This window comes from Quercus lobata, chromosome 2 (genome assembly GCF_001633185.2).
Source record: "Quercus lobata isolate SW786 chromosome 2, ValleyOak3.0 Primary Assembly, whole genome shotgun sequence".
In the NCBI taxonomy this organism is placed as follows: Eukaryota; Viridiplantae; Streptophyta; class Magnoliopsida; order Fagales; family Fagaceae; genus Quercus; species Quercus lobata.
Genome location: NC_044905.1, coordinates 68,963,585 through 68,984,987, shown reverse-complemented (window position 1 = coordinate 68,984,987; position 21,403 = coordinate 68,963,585). Strand labels below are relative to the sequence as shown.

General features: G+C 33.3%; 1 pseudogene; it reads right to left on the bottom strand.

The window, feature by feature from the left end:
* Nucleotides 1-21,169, bottom strand: part of LOC115976331 — a 51,174-nt pseudogene extending 30,005 nt beyond the window's left edge.
* Nucleotides 21,170-21,403: the final 234 nt, after the last annotated feature.

Here is a 21,403-nt window from a genome sequence, read left to right as displayed (position 1 = left end):
CTTGCTCGATTACTGTCAGAGCTGATACAGGGGTTTGGTATTCTCACTTCTTCCTCTCTTCCATCACTGGCGCCATCCGGGTGCCTCCGCTTCTTCTTCTCTTCCATCACTGGCGCCACCCAGGCTTGCCTAGTCGTTGTTAGAGCAGAATTGAAGGATCTATCGTCCCCGTGTATTTTTTATGTTATAATTTTTATTTTCAGTTAGCTTATGATTTCAGGCTTGTCTAAGCCCCTTTACGTATATTGTACCATCTCTTTATCTAATAAAAGATGAGTTTATTGCATTTTACGTATCCTTTCTCTTTTGCAATAATTATGTGAATAGATGTACCGGTGTTTTTTCTTTTGAATCGTATTTAGAACTGATGACCTCGTCGATAGAGTTATTTATCGAAATCGACGAGCACAATAGTGCCGATTTTAAATAAGTTAACCATACAGAACAAACCAGGATAACAGCCGCACGTTCCATATTGTGAACGGAGTAACCGCCTAAGGATGTGCAATCTGAAATAAATTGTCCGAAGGGGTCGCCAGGCATTAGGGTCCTTTCCCTAGTTTCCGATGATATTCGTAGCTTTAATTTGTTTTAGGTATATGGCCCGAGGACCATGCAATACCCTGGTTACGTCCAGCACTTAGGCTTTCAGTGTTCGATGTGCCTAGTTTCCCCATAGGCCTGAGTCCGAGGACTATACAAGGCCTTGGTTCTGTCTAGCACTTAGGCTTTGTTTTCAATGTGCCTAGTTTCCCCGTAGGCTTGAGTCCTAGGACTATATAAGGCATTGGTTCTGTCTAGCACTTAGGCTTTCAGTGTTCAATGTGCCTAGTTTCCCCACAGGCTTGAGTCCGAGGACTATACAAGGCCTTGGTTCTATCTAGCACTTGGGTTTTGTGTTCAATGTGCCTAGTTTCCCCATAGGTTTGAGTCCGAGGACTATACAAGGCCTTAAATCTGTCTAGTACTTAGACTTTCAGCGTTCAATGTGCCTAGTTTCCCCATAGGCTTGAGTCCGAGGACCATATAAGGTCTTGGTTCTGTCTAGCACTTAGACTTTCAGTGTTCAATGTGCCTAGTTTCCCCATAGGCTTGAGTTCGAGGACTATACAAGGCCTTGGTTCTGTCTAGCACTTAGGCTTTGTTTTCAGTGTGCCTAGTTTCCCTCATATGCTTGAGTCCGAGGACTATACAAGGTCTTGGTTCTATCTAGCATTTGGGTTTTGTGTTCAATATGCATAGTTTCCCCATAGGCTTGAGTCCGAGGACTATACAAGGCCTTGGTTCTGTTTAGCACTTAGGCTTTCAGCATTCAATGTGCCTAGTTTCCCCATAGGCTTGAGTCCGAGGACCATACAAAGCCTTGGTTCTGTCTAGTACTTAGGCTTTCAGTGTTCAATGTGCCTAATTTCCCCATAGGCTTGAGTCTGAGGACTATACAAGGCCTTGGTTCTGTTTAGCACTTAGGTTTTGTTTTCAATGTGCCTAGTTTCCCCATAGGCTTGAGTCTGAGGACTATACAAGTCCTTGTTCTATCTAACACTTGGGCTTTGTTTTCAATATGCCTAGTTTCCCCATAGGCTTGAGTCCGAGAACTATACAAGGTCTTGGTTCTGTCTAGCACTTGGGCTTTGTGTTCAATGTGCCTAGTTTCCCCATAGGCTTGAGTCCGAGGACTATACATGACCTTGGTTCTGTCTAGCACTTAGGCTTTCAGTGTTCAATGTGCCTAGTTTCCCTATAGGCTTGAGTCCGAGGACCATACAAGGCCTTGGTTCTGTCTAGCACTTGGGCTTAGGTTATTAACTTCTCTCTCCATAGGGGATTCAACGGACTGCACTACTAGCCTGCGAGAGTTAGCCCCTTGTCAGGTGCCCAGAGCAAATGTCTGACGTCAGAAGCCCCTAGGACCACGTTTCACTTAACAATGCTTTCCACGTAATCAACGCTTCGAAGTATGGGCCTGAGTGGAGGCTAAATGATGACAACGATGATGTGTTTTGGGAGACAAAGGAGGGGCCTTCGTGTAGTTTGTACCACCGCCACAACGGTCTTTCTGATGGACTCCTGGTGGTAGGAGCTTGACCCCCGTCGTGATTGGTCGTTGCATTTGCTAACGCTCCAGCTCTCCCCACAGACGGCGCCAATTGTAAGGGCACATTTTTTAGGCCAAACCCAAGATGCATGGAACCTTTGACCAGCAAGCCCGATACAATGAATTTGTAGATAGTGGGTCAAAGAGCTGGGCTTTCGTGTATGGACAACGACCATCACGGTGTTCCTCATGGGCTGAGCTTACCAAATAGAATTGGTCCTCGGCACAATCCAAGGAGCTTTTACTAGTGCCTCTGGTGTGTTGGGGATTCTCCCCTCCCCCTTTGTTTCTCTTTACTCCCCTTTTATAGTCGTTTTTTCTCCTCCTGACTGGGGTCCCCAAGGTAGGTACTTGTCCCATCCGCCTCTACCTCCAGTTGTTAGGAATGGTTGTAAGGACAGAGAAGTATGGCTGTGTTAGGCACAAGGCACTGAATACAATAAAGGTTGCCTTCCCTTATACGCTTTCGTCCTATCTGTTGTCTTTCTCCACTTTCGTGCTTTCCTTGCCCTGTGGAACGGTCTGGAGTTTCGCCATTGATGGTCTATTACCTCTTTTACCCTCGGCTATATCCATCCGAGGATGATTTTTCTATGGTCGAGGAGGGGTTTTTCCATGGACTGGGCCCCTGGCCCAGTATAGATATTGAAACGGGCCTATTAGTCTTTTTCTGCCCACATATATATATATATATATATATATATATAACTTTAGATATTCTTTGAAATTTTTATTTTTATTTTTGAAATGAGTGTGTATGTTTTGAATTGTATATATTTGTAAACAAGTTTATAAAATATCAAATTATTAATTATAATATTTTGATAATATAAATAATCTATTTCATAGTAAAATTTAAACATTATTATTAGCAAATACAAGGTTAGTGATTCTAATTTTTGTAAGTTTACAAATGAAAATCATTCTATCTAATTAATTCAAATAATATGATTTTAGTCATAATTTACTTATTAGTATAGACTTGTGAATGGGTAGAAAAATTTAGTCATTGAGTGAACTTTATATGAAAAAAGAATCATTTAATCATGTAGCTCAAGCTTCTTCAACAAGTAGAATGACCAAGCTTGAACATATAATTCTAAACTTTTAATACTCAATAAGACTTGGCTCTTTTACAATCCTAATATTGATAAATTGTGTTGTGATACTTTTGATAGATACAATAGAATTTCAATATATGATGTCTATTCCATGATGATTGCACTTATCACCATGCAAAGACACAATTGGTTTTTGGTGTAGATTGATTCAAACCTCAGATCTATTATTAGATGACAAAAAACTTTATGAGTTATGCTAATTGATACACAACTAGACCAGATTTTATATTAAGTGTTCTATAACTCTATCAGTCCATCCATCTCCTAGCTCCACTCTAGTAGTAATAGATGCTTTTATGTGGGTTTTGTCGTTGATTTCACTCAATGTTTAAGGGATACTCCTAAGTGAATTTTTTGTACTGTATCATTATCACGTCCATTTTCTTCTTCTTCTTCTTCTTTCTTTTAAATGTAATTTTGAGACTTTATTTATCATAGTAGAAAAATATGAGAGAGAGTCACTTGAGCTAGTTTGGTCATGTTCAAAGAAAAGCAAGTAATGAATCGATAAGAAAGAGCATAACTTCTTTTTTTTTAAAAGAATCCAAAGTGTAACTTCAAATAGATAGAATAGAGAAAAAAAAAATTCATTGGCCGACCCAATCTAATTTGTTAAGAATCCATAATTAACCCTACATTTTAAAACAAAGGCTTTGTTGTTATCGTTATTGTTAGTGTATTTATTAATTTTTTTTGTTTAACTTCACTTGCAAATCATACCTTAGTCCAAAGTCCATTTCCCCATACATATATTGTATTTTTGAATCCTCATTTTTCTCATTCACGATGGTATGTTCTAAATTTCGAAAAGGAAATTGTTGCTAAAATTGTGATAACATTGTTAGTGAAATTTGTATTTTCTTTTGGGTTTAAATAGCCTTTGAAATTACATGAACAACAATTTCTAAGGGTTTTTTTTTTTTTTTTGGCAGCTAGAGCTGGACTTGGATTTGAGAGATTGATTACAGTAGATATATTTTCCACTCTATTATCTTGTCTTTTTGGATTTGAGAGATTGATTACCTTGGATATATTTTGCACCCTATTATCTTGTCTTTTTGGATTTAAAAGATTGATTACACTGGATATATTTTGCATTCTATCATCTTGTCTTTTTGGATTTGATAGATTGATTACACGGATATATTTTGCACTCTATTATCTTGTCTTTTTTTCTTTTTTCATTTTTTTTTTTTTTTTTGTAGACTATTGTTTGAACTCTTGTTTGTGTTTTTGTGATTAATGTGTGTTTCTTTGCATGATAATTGGAAGTTTGGAACCATGATTAGGGGTCCTTTGTATATGAAATTTGGGCATCAAGTTTAATGATTCAAGTCCAAACTCATGGATATAAGCCCACAAAGAAAGATAGGAAAGTGAGAGTCTAGATACATGTGTTTTGCAACCGGTCTTTTGATGCTCAAGTTAGACTAATTTCTTTTAGTACAACAATTGTTCACTCAAGAATGACTTACCTTCTCCTTTTGGATTGGTTCCTTTCAAATTAGTGCGAACATAACCTTTCTGTTACTGTCACTTTGTGTGATTATGGGAGGTGTTATAGTGATGTGTAATGATAGATATGGCACTTCCCATATTCTCTATTAGGAGCCATTACTCATGAATACTGATCTTTTGAGATTGCGGAAAATTCTCAAGTATTCCTGGAGCACGGAGAAATGATGTTTCTTCTTCTCACATTAATAGTGGACTCCATCATGAATTTAGTGAGTGGACTCCACGAGGAATGTGAGCAGAGGGAGCCCCATTCTCCGTGTTATGAGAGTACCTAAGAATTACTCCACACACCATTTTATTTAGAGAAATGGTATGTCCACAACATTTTCACAACAAATCATAAGTAGTATGTTGTTATTGGTTGTAATCGGTGAGCAAAAAATTAATTTATGTTATGGATTTAAATTAGAACCAATAACAAATTACCACTTACGATTTGTTATGAAGATGTTGTGAACTTAACATTTTTCTTTTATTTATCATTTGATTTGTTGTGTGTGGGGATCTCCTTTTTTTCACTCAATTATTTATTCTTTTTCCTTTTCTTTTTATAAGAATGCTACCCTAATCTAAATATATGTGTATATGGAGACACAATTGCCCCCTTTCCGGCTTTTCAAAAGTCTCCTTAATAGAATGCTTATTTTATAATTTGACCCAAAAAATAAATTAACTTGGTCCCCCTAACATCTTAAAAAAAAAAAAAAAAAAAAAAAAAAAAAAAAAAAAAAAAAAACCTCCTAAATTAGAGTTGGTCTAGTCACTTTAGAAAGTAAATAAAGTAACCATATGTAAACTCATAGAGAGTAGAGAGTAACCTTAGTGAATTTCAGGTTCCATAAAATTAGTGCTAAATCATACCTCCTTTTTCTATATTTAATCTATTTATTGGTTTCAGTGGTTCTGTCTGGGAACTATAATTAGCTATTCATTTTTTTTTTTAATTCTCAACCTACCAAAAAAAAAAACTTTTGCATAACAAGATGAATCTTACATTCTTACTTTTTTTTTTTTTTTTAAATGCATTTCTAAGTTGTCACAACTCACAAACCCGTTTCTATTGTTTGGAAGAAAGAAAGGAAAAAAGAAAGTAAAAATTATGCAAAGATTTATATCAATTGCAAAAAAATCCATAATTAAAAATCATGATTTTTTATTAAGACATTTTATTAAATCAATGAAAGAAATAGTGTCATAACTCTTTTTTTTTTTTTTTTTTAATCTTTTATATTTTTTTTTTGTTTTTGAGGTAGTGTCATAAATCTTTTAATGGAATGTTAGAAAACCCCTGTGACCTGCCTTATGTTTCCTAGAATTTTTTTTTTTTTTTTTTTTTTTTTTGAGAAGAAGGTTTCCTATATTATTGAAAAGAGCAAAGCACCACAATTAGCTAGAACTAAAGTTAATAATTGTGGATTTGGACCGTTTGGCTGCTCGGCTACTACACATGTCTAATAGTTGGCCAATTGATTAAGATTTATTGATTCTCCAATAAATAAACAAATAAGATTAAAAACTCACCACCTAATATCACTTGTTAGTTCTTTTTTTTTTTCCTTTTTTCTTTTTAAATAATAGTAATGAAGTCAGCTCCTTAGCTATTTGATACTCCAAACAACTTATCAAAAAAAAAAAAAAATACTCCAACCAATGTCAATATATATACACACTCCAACTATTAATTTCTAGTTATCTAGGAAAAAAAGAAAGACAAAATCTAGGCCCATATTATATATTTGTAAAGAACAACTACCTCCAACTTGTGTCCAAGCTAGGTCCATATCAAAAAAAAGAAAAAGAAAAAGAAAAGACAGAGTCTAGTCCCAGCTTCTGTACAGTCTTCAGGCCTAGTTGTAAAGAAGGATCCCTCTTTTTGTTATGATTTTTTCATTTACAATGCCCAGCATTGATATTTGAGTCTGGGCCTCCCAGTGAACCTGCGAAGCTTAAGGCCTACTCCAACTTCACGAATGGGGACAGCCCAGCCTCCGTCCTTCATGTTTTTTTTTTTTTTTTTTTTTTTTTTTTTTGGGCTAATTAAATACAAGCTTCCTCCAAATTCTTTTTTAACCTTTTCTTTGAAGTATTTATCAATTTCATTTCCAAAAATAGGATTTGAGTTCAACCCAATTTATTTGGTTATTTTAAATTTTTACTATAGAGAGTAGTGTTTGGGTGAAAGTTGTACAAAATGAACTTCCTTATCTCTACTTGGATAATTACTACTATACACATCAAAAAAATCCAAAATAAAATAAATATATTTGTAGGTTTAGATTTCCAAATGTAATATATTAATATAATTATATTTCTTAATATATTCCCCCACTCGTAATCCTACTTGCTATTAAACAATTTTAAAATCCTTTTTGAGTAGTTCTAGAACTACAAATTATTCTACAATTTTTTTGTCACAACTTTGATGTAGCAGACTGTGAGCGATTAACCAACACTTATACATAGATTCGTTATTTTTTCTTTATCAATTGCATTTTTTCACGTTACAATATGGCAAGAAATTGTGAAAATTTTTTGTGGTCCTAAACTTTTTCATCATTTTTACTTCTCAAGAGTGTCATTGATGAAGTGTCACTAAAAAAAGACAAAATTTTAATAGAAAAAATTTCTTTAACAATCAATATACCATGAAATTGAATCCTTCCTTGAACAATATCATGAAGTTGTCTGGTTTGGTTGGCCTCTGTTGAATTTAACATAGTCTTCCTATGCCCATCAATCTTTGGATTTTAAGCAAACCTCGCTATAAATCTAAAATAGTTCTTTTCTCACCTAACCCTTGGGTCAAACCTCATTACTCGGTTCCATTAAGGCAAAATTTCATAAGCTTTGGTTAGAGAAAACTTGACCTCAAGTTTTAAAGTGCTGAAGGATCAGATATTTGACCAACAATACTTGTTGATGCTCGTGCTTCATTATCAACATTATACTCTAATGTTACTTGATGTTTCTCCATTACCAAAATCTCATTAGTTTGAGTCTTCACTTTCTTCACCTAAGCAACCAAGTCTTGAAAAACCTTTCATGAACATTTTATATAAATCTTAGAGATCTTGACAAAAGCTAGATTGTTAAAGAGTAACACCAAGGACATGAAGTGGGATGAGAACTTATCGTATTTTCTTCGAATCATGCAATTGGCTATTTATTCCATTTCCTCATACAATCACTTTAATCTTGAAAATTATCACACTAAGATTGGTATAAATACTTAGTGTCCGTTTGTGATCCACTTATTTTGTTAAAACTGAAAACTTTTTTTTGAAAGTATTGTAGATAAAGGTAAAAGTTAACTGAAATAGTACAGTGAGACCCATAAATAGTGCAAAAAAAGTGCAGTGAGACTCATAAGTAGTAGTAAAAATAAGTTGAATATTAAAAATGGTTGGTAAAAATAATCCATGTCAAACGGACACTTAGCTAAAAAATTTAGTAAAAAATATTCATCACAAAGCTTTTCTTTTATTTATTCCATTTCCTCATACAATCACTTTAATCTTGAAAATTATCACACTAAGATTGGTATAAATACTTAGTGTCCGTTTGTGATCCACTTATTTTGTTAAAACTGAAAACTTTTTTTTGAAAGTATTGTAGATAAAGGTAAAAGTTAACTGAAATAGTACAGTGAGACCCATAAATAGTGCAAAAAAAGTGCAGTGAGACTCATAAGTAGTAGTAAAAATAAGTTGAATATTAAAAATGGTTGGTAAAAATAATCCATGTCAAACGGACACTTAGCTAAAAAATTTAGTAAAAAATATTCATCACAAAGCTTTTCTTTTATATTTTTCTAGACAATAATGACAAGTTCATACTTTATATAACGAAGATATTCAAGGCCCTCCTAGAAAAGTTGTACTCCTTCTATTAACTTTAACTTTGCATACCTAACTTTTATGTTATTTGCAAAGTTTGGCCACTCAAAGAATTGCTTCATCTCATGGGTTATTTTTAGTTATTTACAGCCATCAAAATAAGCTGCTTCAGATTTTACAATAGATCACAGGGCAAAAAGATTTTGCCTACTTGACTTCCTGAGTGCGGCCCAAAAAAAAGGCATTGCCATTTGAGCAAATAAAGCTTCACTGTTTGAACACTCATAGAAAAATTAATGTATAAATGTGGACTGGGCTAGCCGTGTGAGTCTAGGCTTGGTTTTTTGGTTCTGGGTATGGTTGTTGGAATGGGTTGCCAATTGGGCCTAATTAAGTTTTCAAAAAGTGAAAAATGAAGTTTTGCAAGTTCTTTTATAAAGATTCTCTAAAAGGAAATTCCAAAAACTCTCTTTCAAAATAAATTTTTTTTTTAAATCATAATTATACTAATAACTAGTCGCTAACCTGTATGATGCACGAAAAACTGATAATATATTACCAACTATAGTAATTTTTGCATATTTTAAGTCCAAAACATAGCACCTATCTACTAATTAAAAAAAAAGACACAGCACCTATCTAGAACATGTTCAATTTAGCGTTCTTGCTCATATTCCATTTGGAAATTATAAGGATTTGATTTCACTGGATTTTCCTTTTCTCTTAATTAAGTTCAACTGATTTTGTAATAAATTCCTGCCCAAATTTATACTAAGCATGTGTTTGGATACCGCTTATTTTGCTAAAAACTGAAAACATTGTAGCAAAATAATTTTTAAATGTGTGAATAGTGCCACGGAACCCATTTTTAATGAAAGTTTTGTTGAAAAAAGAGGTTTATAGGTCTCGTGAACAGTGCATGAGACCCACTAAAAAAGCCACCACAGCTATAGAATGTGCTTGAAAAAAAAAAAAAAAAAAAAAAAAAAAAAAAAAAAAAAAAAAAAAAAAAACCCGTAGATGTAGACGTTGTAATCTGAATCCAAACGGGTACTAATCAAGGATATCAATACCATACTGGAGGCCGTACCGGTTTGGCCACTAGTACGATATATTTCGGATACCGGTCAATACCAGTGTACCGTTTCGGGTTTACTACTATTTTTTATATTTATAAATAAATATATATATATATATATATTTATATATATGTATGTGTTTGTATAAATATATATATATATATATATATATTATAATAAATATAAAAGTTTACCATAAAACATTTCCTCAATTCACAACTAATTATTCATGGTTTTAAATTTTAGTATCAATTAAAAGGGAAAAAAAATAAAAAAAAATAAAATAGAAAGTTTAAAAGTTACCATTGCATACTAAGAAAACAAATAATACTAATAAGTTAATGCAAATAAGTTACCATTCTTTCCTAACAAAAATTCAAAAATTACAAAACTTAAAAAAAAAAAAAAAAAAAAAAAAAACTTTTTTCTGTACCGGCCGATATGCCCGGTACCGGTTGGTATTGCCTGAAATTGGCCGGTATGGCCGGTATTTTTTCCGGTACGAAACAGGGAGGTCGAGCGTATCGGATTACTGGCCAGTACGGTATATTCCGGCCGGTACGGTACGGAATTGACAACATTGGTACTAATTCTACTCCTAGAATCCCTTATAGTCTTTGTCATCTAATCAACTATTTTCGTTTTTTATTTATAATTTTTTTTTTGAAGATCAAATGGCATGCACTATAATTGTTGTTAAATTGCTATAACATGAACACTATTTAATAACCATCTCTCAAAAATAAATAATATCAAACCTTGGAACACAAATAGGACATAAAACGAACACATACACAAAACAAAAACACACATAGATTGTTTACTCATCATCCAAAATTCCAATAGCTCAAACATGTAAAATCCACCAAAATATACATCACAATTTAATGCATAAAACCATGTGTTAGGTAGTAATTAACACTCATTGCTTTGTTTAGTTCTTAATAGATCATGCTAGCAAAAACTCCAAACTCTTATGAGTCTGAACTAAAAAGCAACCAAAACACTACAAAGAGCCATGAAGTCTAGAAATACAACATGTTATCAAAATATATTATATATTACATCAATACATAAAACTTTAACCTCTCTTTTTCTTTTTCTTTGTGCATTCTCTGATTCCCTGCAGCTCCTTGTGTACTTTCTATTGATCCTTGCAACATTAGCTATGCCAGTGATATAGCCCAAATCCTGTCAATAATTAAAGGACGTCCACGTGACAATCCATGAATTTGATGATGACTGTGTTCTTTAGAACCCTTTTTAGTGTCAGCCATGTGGTTACGGTCCCAATCTTGAACTTTCTTGTCTCCATAATTGTTATGGAGTCAAAATATAAAATAAAAACAATTAAAGGGTTTGTTTGGTTAGGAGGATAGAAAAGATTTTAGTTTCACTCATTTGTATTTGAATGGGAGGGTGGAAAAGTAGAGGGATGGAAAAACTTTTTTGATTGGTTGAAAATAAAGTTTTGTATAAATTTACCATCATGTCACTATTAAATAAAATAAAAAGTAACACATTATACTTTTAAAAATTTGTGTATAAATGGACAATTCATTAAAGTAAAAAAAATACAAAAAAAGAAGCCAACACATTGAAGGTGAAGTCCAACATGAGGGGTATTTTTGGAACCCCACCCCTCAGTTTTCTCCCCATTTTGGGGAGTAACTTTTTGATTGGCCAGAAGAAAAAACACTTAGGCACCCGTTCTCCACCATTTATTTTCCTTTCTCCCCACCCAACCAAACACACTCTAAAAACATTTTCCTTCCCATATTCTCTCCAAAGTTTTCCATCAATCCTATTTCACCTCCAAACAAACACACATTTAAGGTAGAGACAAAAGGCATGATACAAAGAATCAAAGGTAGAAAATAGCCTCAAATATCAATGTCTACACAGGAACTTGAAAAACAGGGAGATATATTGGGGTTTGGCCACTTGGGACTGAAGAAAAATAGCGAGTGTTTGAATTCTGAAAGAGGGAGAGGAGTAGAGGTTGCGTAGGTATCGAGAAAGGGAGAGTATTTTTTTTTTTCTATTTTATAATATTTGAGTTTTTCATAAAATAAAACTTAAATACAAATTAATGATGTGAAAAATATGGAAAATTGTGGAGCTTGCAAAGCTGACGTGTCAAAAATTTAAAAGATCAACAAAAAGTCAAAAACTTCGGTTTTGATATTATATATAGATAAGAATAATAATTTTTTTTTTTTAAAAAAAAGTAGACTTAAACTATATATAAGGTTAGAATAAAGTTTCACTTTGTGCAACTCCTAATTAATTTTATATCAATTATTAATTTAATATATACAAGAAATAGTAGACTGGAAAAAAAATTCAACCACAACATTGCTGCCCTTTGAATCTAGATACACATACATCTTTGACCGTAGAAATCAAGGTAGGGAGTGTGGATTTGTTACATGATTAGCCCATTGCAAAGGAGGATTAAGAGGGCATTAAAGGACTAAATATGAACTAGGAGTTACACATCCTAATTAATTTTTTACAGCAGACTGGAAAAAAAGTTTGATGTCATCAGCCAAATAGTAGGGACTAGGGAAAGCATTCTCAAAAAAAAAAAAAAAAAAAAAAAAAAAAAAAAAAAACGAGAAGGGGAAAGGAACTTCTTTCAACTTTTGCTAAGTGCTTTGATACATGGTAGGAAATGGATCATCAAGATTACTATAAAAGCTAAGATTATTTAGACATGAGTTCTTTAACAAACCAATAATCCAGTCTTTTTAAAAAAAAAAAAATGATATAGAAAACGTTTTTAAAGAAGAGCTCTTTATACTAGTCTTTAACCAGTAAAATCTATGGGCAACTAACTTTACCCATCAAAATAAGTTGACAGGTAATTCAGGCTCATTCCCCCTTAATGGGCTAAGTAGTTTTTGACCCATATGCAAGTGCTTAAGAGTTAAGGATTCGTATCAACTTACCAAATTTTTTTAAAAAAAAATCTATTTTGAAAATGATATCAAATAGGTAATCTTTCTAAGACTAGACCTCCATTCAGTGCACAAAAGTATTGGACAAAACTTGAAAATTGACATGTGGTTATTTATGGATATGGGATGTGTTTATGTCTCATAAATTGCTTTGAAGTACTAAATACAAGTCAAACTCACATTTCTAAATCAATTTTTTTTTAAAAAAAAACTAGAATAATTTTTTTGTTTTTAGCATTTGTGTATGTACGGTACTGTTCATCAATGCCAAATATTTTGATATTTAGAACATCTCATGTGAGAGATTTTTTTGGAGTTTAATGTGCCTCAAATAGTAATATTGTCTTAAAATAATTCAATTCATTTCTTTCTATGTTACTCTCAAAAAAAGGTACTTAATTTCATTCCATTAGTTTATTTTCCATTCATTTCCTTTATTTAAATACATTCAATACATTCTATTCCATTCCATTTTATTCATTTCCATTCCTTTATGATCATTCCATTCCATTCCTTTATAAACTCCCAAATGAAGCCTTAATAATAAATTTTGCTGAGAAAATTTATATATTTTTAAATGGATTGGAGACACTTCTAAATGAGCTTAAAGTAGTTTTAATTGACCAAGAAGTGGGTTTTTTTTTTTTTTTTTTTTTTAATTTTAATAATAATAAAAAAGGACGTAAAATTAAAGCACTTTTTTTTTTCTTTTCTTTTCTTAATAGAATCAATATAGATATTTTATTACTCAAAACCATGGCTAATCAGAAGCCATAATACGCTCTACTAGAGTAGGTAGCAACCCATGTTTTCATCCCCTCCATAAATCTTTAGCTAATCATCATAGTGCATGTGCCATACTATTTCTTCTTCTTTTAATGTGTACCAAGATGGATCTGCCTAGAACCTTAAAAGCTAACTTGTGGATCATCTATTGGGGTTTTAAAGGAGCCGAATCAAGTCAAATATTTAAAGTTTAAATTTGTTCATTATTTAATTTTATTTTGAACATGAGCCAAGCTAGAACTTTATCACCAAATAAGATTATATATTCAAGTTTGGTTCACTTGCTTATTAAACAAAATCGAGCTTATTCACAACTTGTTTAATTAACTTATTATTTTTCAATTAGTAAAATCATGACTAAAAATTGTTCAATCATTCACAAATTTATAAATTTTTAGTCAAGGGCGGCCCAACATAATTTAGGGCATAAGGCAAAAATTTTATTCAGGGCCTTTAATATGTAAATATTAATTAAAAAAAATTATTTAATATTAATCAAATCAAGGTTAATTTGATACATTAAATTCATAATTTGATGAATAATACCAACTGTGAGGCCTGAGGACCGAGGAAGGGTACAATGAACTGTAGTCGTCACTATTAAGGCATCAGGAGCCCGAAGAGGGGATCTACTCGAGGAGGGGAGGAGAAGAGACAAAAGACTTCTAGAAAGTTTGGATAAGGAGGATGAGGTGTAGAGAGAGAATCGTGGAAGGTAGAGGAAGTTTCTAGTGAGAATTAGCCTATTGCCTCCACATTAAATAATTGGCAATAGCTTTATCAGCTGCATTAATGAAGAAGTGACACGAACAGTGGAATTCATAGCTAAGCAGCTCCTTCTACCACTTTCAACAGAAGTTTAAAGGGACAAATGTCATAGTGAGAGCTTGGGTAGGTGGAGATGAAGGGCCAAGATGTGGAGGGTTGAGAAGTATATAAGGGAAGGGAACTTTCAGAGGAAGGGAATCTAGAGAAAAATAGTCTAAGCAAAAAAATTAGAGCAAGAACATTGTAAAAAGAGAGTGAACAGTATACCATCCAGTGTAAAAGATTTGTCCTTGGATGAACTTCTATATATCTAACTAGGGACTTTGACCATTCTTCTTGTGTTTTTATCATCGGGATAAGCCCTTCCCCTTTGTTTTACCCCACTCTCTTCATAAATATCTATTGTTTGGGCCCAATTAAGTTGCACCGAACCCACTATTCCAAGTGGGCTTGGGTCACTTGATCTTTGTGTCCTTACACCAACTAAACTAATGTTAATTTCATATAGATAATTGAATATCATAGTTAAATCAAATATTAATAAAAAGAAATAGAAATATATTACGATTAAAAAATATAATTTATTTTGGACATATGACGAGATATAGTTACATAAAGTTGTGATCTAATTTTGAATTTTATATATTGTTTTTAAGAGAGAGAAATAGATATTATTTGGTGTGTGGCTTTGTAGGATATTAGTTTATCCAAATTAAAGTCTAAAAACTATCATGGGAGATTAATCTATAATTGATGATTTAACACATTTGTAACATTTTTTTTGAAACATTTTAGGGTTCTATTGGTCTCGTACTTTAAGAGTTTTAATAAAAATGAAAATGAAAAATGCACTAAAAGCACTATAAAAACAAGCTTAAAAAAATTTGTAGTATCCTTAACATCACTACTTAAAAAAAATGCACAATTTTTTAAAAGATATATATATATATATATATAATTTTATCAAAATTTAGCCCTTTAACCATGGGAAGTGGGGCCTTTTCCCCTAAGGAGAATTTTTTTTTTGGGTGAGGCCTTAGACTTAGGCCTTGGGCTGGTCCTATTTTTAATACGAATAGATTGTTTATATTGTTAATAAATTATAAATAATAATTTGATATCATGGTTGGTGGCATTACTATTATCTGACTTGTCAAAGCAACCATTTTTCCTTTCTTTCAGTATCTCGGATAATTATTTCAAAACCAGCCTCATCATTTCCACGGTAGAGGACCCCATTAAATTGGAGCATTTGAATCTTTGTTTTAGATGCCACTTTATACAAAAGTGTATTGTAATCATTGGAAAATTCCTTTCGACATTAAATTTGAGTTCCTTTGGCTGGATTCCAAAAGTCATGAGCAGAGAGCTGGATTCCTTACGAAATGGAAGCAAAAGTCACTAGCAGAGCCCCACCCAATGAATAAAGCAAAACCAATTATGCAGTCAATCTTGGCGTGTTTCGTTTTGTATCTTTCACACTTTGTATCATTTCTTCCTACTAAGTAATATTGATTTAATACCTTTCTCGGCCTTTTGGCTAAGATCAAGTGTGTAGTGGAGTAATATTGATTTAGATCGTGCAAATCTTAGGGGCTGTTTGGTTTAGATTAAAAAAAAAATGGTATATTTTGTTTTCATTTTTAGTTTTTAGCGAGACTCAACACTAAAAAAACTAGTTCATTTTGTAGCATTATTAGTTTATTTTTATATTACTATTACGCATCTAATTTATTGTTAAATGCTACTGGATATTGTCAATTGTGTGTGTTAGGTTCTAAAGACTTAGTATTTATGTATTTAGAACTCTAATTTGTATTGTTGGCAAACCATGATCAAAACAATGTGTTTAGAAGTGTTTTAGTTTTGCTCAAAGTTGTGTATTTAATGTAAAGTTGGAATCGAGCTAATGCAGAAAAGATTAATACATTTTAGCCTGGCTCGATCGATCAAAGCTTAGGCTCGATCAATCGAAGCTCGGGCAGAATGTTTTTTCTGCAGATTTTCCAACTCAGCCCTAGCTGTTTTAAAACGTTTTTAGGATTTCTAATTTGTCCTAAGTATAAAAGGCAAACGCTAGCCACGTTTTAGTGTTGCTCATATTGTAGTTTATGTAAATCTCTTGTGAGATCTAGAGGAGTTTTCCTTTACACAAAGTTAGGGTTTTCAAGGAGAAGATTTATCTACATCTTGATGATCAACTCAGTTGCTGCCATTGAAGCTTAAAGAAAACACAAGCGGGTGTGCTTGTATTTGGTGGTGAATCCAAGAAAGAAGGAGTTCGTGGATTCGGAGCTTGCACGTGGTCGTGTCAGTAAGTTCTACTGGTTGGTAGTAATAAGAAGTCGAGCGTGGGGGTTTGTAAGTCTTATTGTATGAACTTTGATTCTTTCAAGATAGTGGATTCAAGTTTACCTTGAGGATAGCTAGATCAAATCCTTCCCAGGTTTTTACCAGTTTGGTTTCCTGAGTAATCATATCTTGTGTTATTTATTTTTCCGCTGCTTTGCATGTTATGATCTTTGTTATTATGTTAACCTAAACTTGTTAAATTGGACTAAATAACAACTTGGCTAATTATCTAGGTTAAATCAATTGTTTTAAGGGGTCTAAAAACTATCAGTGTGTCCTAATCAAGCAGAAGCATCTGGGGGTTTAATTTTCTTATTCGTAATGAACTTAGGAGCATTGTGCTAATGTTTTTTTAATTTTTATATTGGAGTGTATTTAGTTCTTGTTTACTCTCAAAGAATATCAATAAGACAACCTAAAATCTTATCAATTAGATCTGTATTTTCTTGGCAACCAAACATGACCTGAATTTGGCCCTCGGGCTTTTGCTTTTTTGGTAAAAGGGTTATTGTTTAGTCTCACCAATTTAATATTTCAGCAAAAATTTATCTAAACTCAACCAAAACAAACATGCATCAATTTCACTAAATTAACTAAAATTTTTAAAGATGATAGATTCATCTTTATATGTAATGAGCCTCTATCCTTACTATATTAAATTTCAATGTTGATAAAGTATTAAACTTGATATATGTGTGTGAATATAATAGATAGTGAAACTAGCAAAAATAGAGTTTTAATTTTGGATTAATTTAGCTAAATATTTAAGGAGAATATAACGTGAATGCTCTTATTTATATGATTTCTTTCTGTCAATAAAGCTGTGGAGCTTGGCACCCTTCATTCTTTGTGTAACTTTATTCTTAATATCATCTTTGCAACCGCGAAGAATACACAGCCAGACCACCATTTGAGAAAGCAAAACAAGAAATCAAAACAATAAGAAATTAACACTTAAAACTAGAGTTCTTGAACTTTCACATCACAACTAATTGCATACTTCTTGTTCGCTATCTAGCTAGTGGCAATAATTGAGGTATGAAACTTTATATTTCTAGCTTTTGAAATTATCTGGAGCATGCTTAGGACAATGAAAGGTATATGATGCTAGGATATTTTAGAATATTTTGCAAAAAAATAAATTTTAGAAATTGACCTACTTTTGTTAGGCTATTATTTCATTGGATGTATTGGGATCCAAATAGACCTACTGTGCTCTTTGATTTTATTGAGAACTTGGCTATGTAATTCGTCTAAATAAAATTTGGCTGTATACGTCATGCAGCCAACTCCATATATTCTTTCTTTGGATTTTTATGATAAATATCATTATTATATAAAAATAATAATAATAAAAATTTTGACATGGCCGCATTTTTCTTTTCCCTTCACCTTCGGAGAAACCTAACAAGCATAATATTTGGTAGATTATAACTTTTTTTTACTTCATAAATTTTCTTCTTCTTTTTTTCAATAATTTGATAGTTATATTGGGGAGGAGAAATTTGAACCTTGTATGTCTTAAAAACATGAGGAGATGCCAACCAATTGAACTACAAAACTCTTGACTTACATTTTAATTTTAAGAAATAAGAATGTAAAAAGTTAGTCTATTTTTATATACTTAATTTTTTACTTTACAACATGACTTCTCTTTATTTTGATACATTGAATTTACTTCACAAGCATATGCACGGACACAGGACATGGGTACAATACGGACGCGAGCTATTTTTGAAAAAATATAACATGATATGACAAATAGAATATTTTTACGACATGGGTATGACAAAGATACAATATGAGTAAGGCATACCAGATGAAGTGTTTGTGCATCTATCTATGGAGTATATAAATATATAAATACAGGCCAATGTATCCTTGACGATATTGGGGTCCGGCAGCAGAAGTCAGTGTAGTTCTCTAGTTTTTATTGTCGTGTATACCAGGGCTCGTTCCATCTGGCAGAGTCGTTCCCTTGGGAAGCTTACTAAAAAGTACTCGTCCATATTTCCCGGCAAGTCTTGCAGCCTTATAAGGAAAGCCTAGTTTGGGCTTGCTGGGTTCCATGTCACCAGGTAGAACATGGTGTGATTCTTTGTCCAAAGAGTAGGCCACAACAACCACATTTTCTTCAGGAAGCTCAAGCTCCAAAAGTGGTTCATTGGCAGCAAGGTTCAGTGGCTTGTTCACGGGCCTAGCTGAAGAAGAGGATGGGAAAGATATTATGAGAAACATAAAGAAGATCACTAGTATAGGTGTAAGATAGTAAGGTTTTGCCATTAGAGAGAGATCTAGTATGAAAGCTTTGGTGAAATAATTTGATTTGATGAATTGGGAGGAGAAGATTGAAAAAAAAAAAAAAATGTACTTGTGTTGTGTTTGAAATTTGCGAAGGTTTATGGGGTTTTTATAATGGATGAGTACTTGAGTTTCGCTAAGAGTACTTGCAGTAGTGGAGCTAAATAGCTATATTGCTATTTTAGATGTGCCAAATCACAAAAAAAGAACCCATGCAGCAGTGGAGCAATAGCTAAAATTTTTAGCTAATTTGCTATAGTGCACATCTATAGATAGATGTGCACTGTAGCTTGAAGCTAAAATAAAAAATAAAAATTTTATTCACCGGCTTTTTTTTATATTCATTCCCTCATTCACTCCGGTCTCAATCACTCTCTCCTTATTCACTCAAAGTCTCTCCATTCACTAAAGCTCAAATCTCTCCATTCATTGAAGCTCAAGTCTCAAGCTCACTCTGACCGCCGCCGGCCTAACCATCGTCAACGTCATCGCCATCCACCATCAGCCTCCCAAGCCTCCGCTCAGCTCAGACCTGATCGTTGCCACCAATTGTCGCCACCCGATCGTCACCACCGATCGTCGCCACCGATCGTCAACGTCTGTTTCAACACCGTCCCAAGCAGCCAATAGCTCAGACCAACCACCGATCAACTCTTTCAGCTTCAAGCCCACTGCCATCCGCCTTAGACCCACGCCGCCGATCGGAGTGCTTTCTCGCAGACGTTGTGCTTGGTGATTTTTATTATATTGTCTGTGATTGGTGATTGTTTTGAGGTGTTTGAGAAAAAGATTAAAAGATTTTTTTTTTTTTTTTTTTCTGCTGTGGACTGGTGGTGGTGGTGGTGGTGGTGGTGGTGGTTGTGGCTGTGGCTGATGGTAGAGGTGGTTGTGGTTGTGGTTGGTGCTGTGGATTTTTTTTGGAGTGAGATATATTATTTTATTGTAATGGTTATATTATTTTATTGTGTTAAAAGCTAAAATAGATCCACTGTTGTAGCATGTGTACAGCTAAAATAGATAAAGTAACTTTTGGTTGAGTTAAAAACCTAAATTTTTAGTTTCACTACTGTGAATGCTGCAAGAGCGAAGCCGCATGGCCCCCCAATTATTTATTTATTTATTTCTCCTCTAGAGTAGCTAGGAAAATGACATGAGCCCCACCTAAAATAAATATCCGGCCTCTCCAATTTATTCCCAAACTTCTTTAAGCTCTTTTAGTTCAATAGGCATCTTTCCAGCCAAAAATAAATAAATCCAACAGACATCTATTATTTTACTCAAATAAAACAAAAATTGGCCCAAAACGAAACTTCATGCTTCATCCCCAATCTCAAAAAAGCTAGGTATTTTTTCTTTTTCTTTTTTTAAAATATTTTTTAACACTGCCAACACAGCCCAGCCCTAAATCCCAACTCAAAGCAAACAAAACACAACCATCATCAGTCGCACCTCTCATGCCTCCTTTGCTTCTCATAGTCCCAAAAAAAAAAAAAAAAATTAAAAAAAATAAAATAGAAAGGAATAAACCATTTTTTTTTTCCTTCTCACGCTGTGACGCCACAGCCACTGGCCCACTGCCCAGCCATTATCGCCTCTACCTTAAACCTTCACCTTATCTCATTCTCATCTCAGTTCTCTCTCTCTTTTTCTCTAGAACTAAACTTAATACTGAATAGCTAAATAGGAATATGTGCATGTGATATCCCATTGCCAGCAGTGTATGCTTATTTGACTTTGTCTTTATGTGTTTATTGTTATTGTATTTCTTTTATACTTAACCCGTTGATTCTTTTATGCTAACATACCTCCACTTTCTTCAAGATTTATCAATACCACGTATTTGCTAAAATATGTTTGGAGTAATGCAGTGAATAGATATGTTAGCATTGCTTATCAAATTTGATTGAAGGTACAAACCTGTTGGTGTTCTTTTAAATCAAAAACTGATGTATAATAACAAGTTTCTGACCCTGTGTGGCAGTTAGTCCCATCAGGCTTCCCTAGGTAGATTATCTGACAAATATTTGTGAGTTAAAGTTGAATGAAATCTAAGAAGAAGAAAAATACAAATGAGCTAAGATTTTCCAAGTAGAAGTCTTCAAAACATACAGAGTCACGATCACAATAAAAAAAAATATCGTGAATATTGATGAAATTGTTTGAGGTCTCTCCCTTCGTCCACAACATCGACCGTGATCTGCTATAGAATGTTGCCTTCCGAGAGGAAATGGCTGTAGCGACTGCATCTCGGTTTGCAAAGCCTTGCATTAATATGGTTCCTGTATCAACATTTTGAGCTATTGCCACCGCCAAACCTTTGTCATCCCATTTTACACTGTCCAACAGTGTCTGAACCTGAAATACTATTTGATTACACTCCCAATTTATTTGTAAATGCAAAATTTCAGTCCTTAAAGAGACTAAAGAATGCATGAACATATAATAGAACCAAGAAATAAATTAAAACAGATAAGGCACCATCTTTCATATTACAGTCCATGTGAACATAAAGTTAAATCAAGAAAAAAAAAATGATAGATGGATAGATAAGGGATAACCTTTCAGATTTAAGTGTCATTAGTAC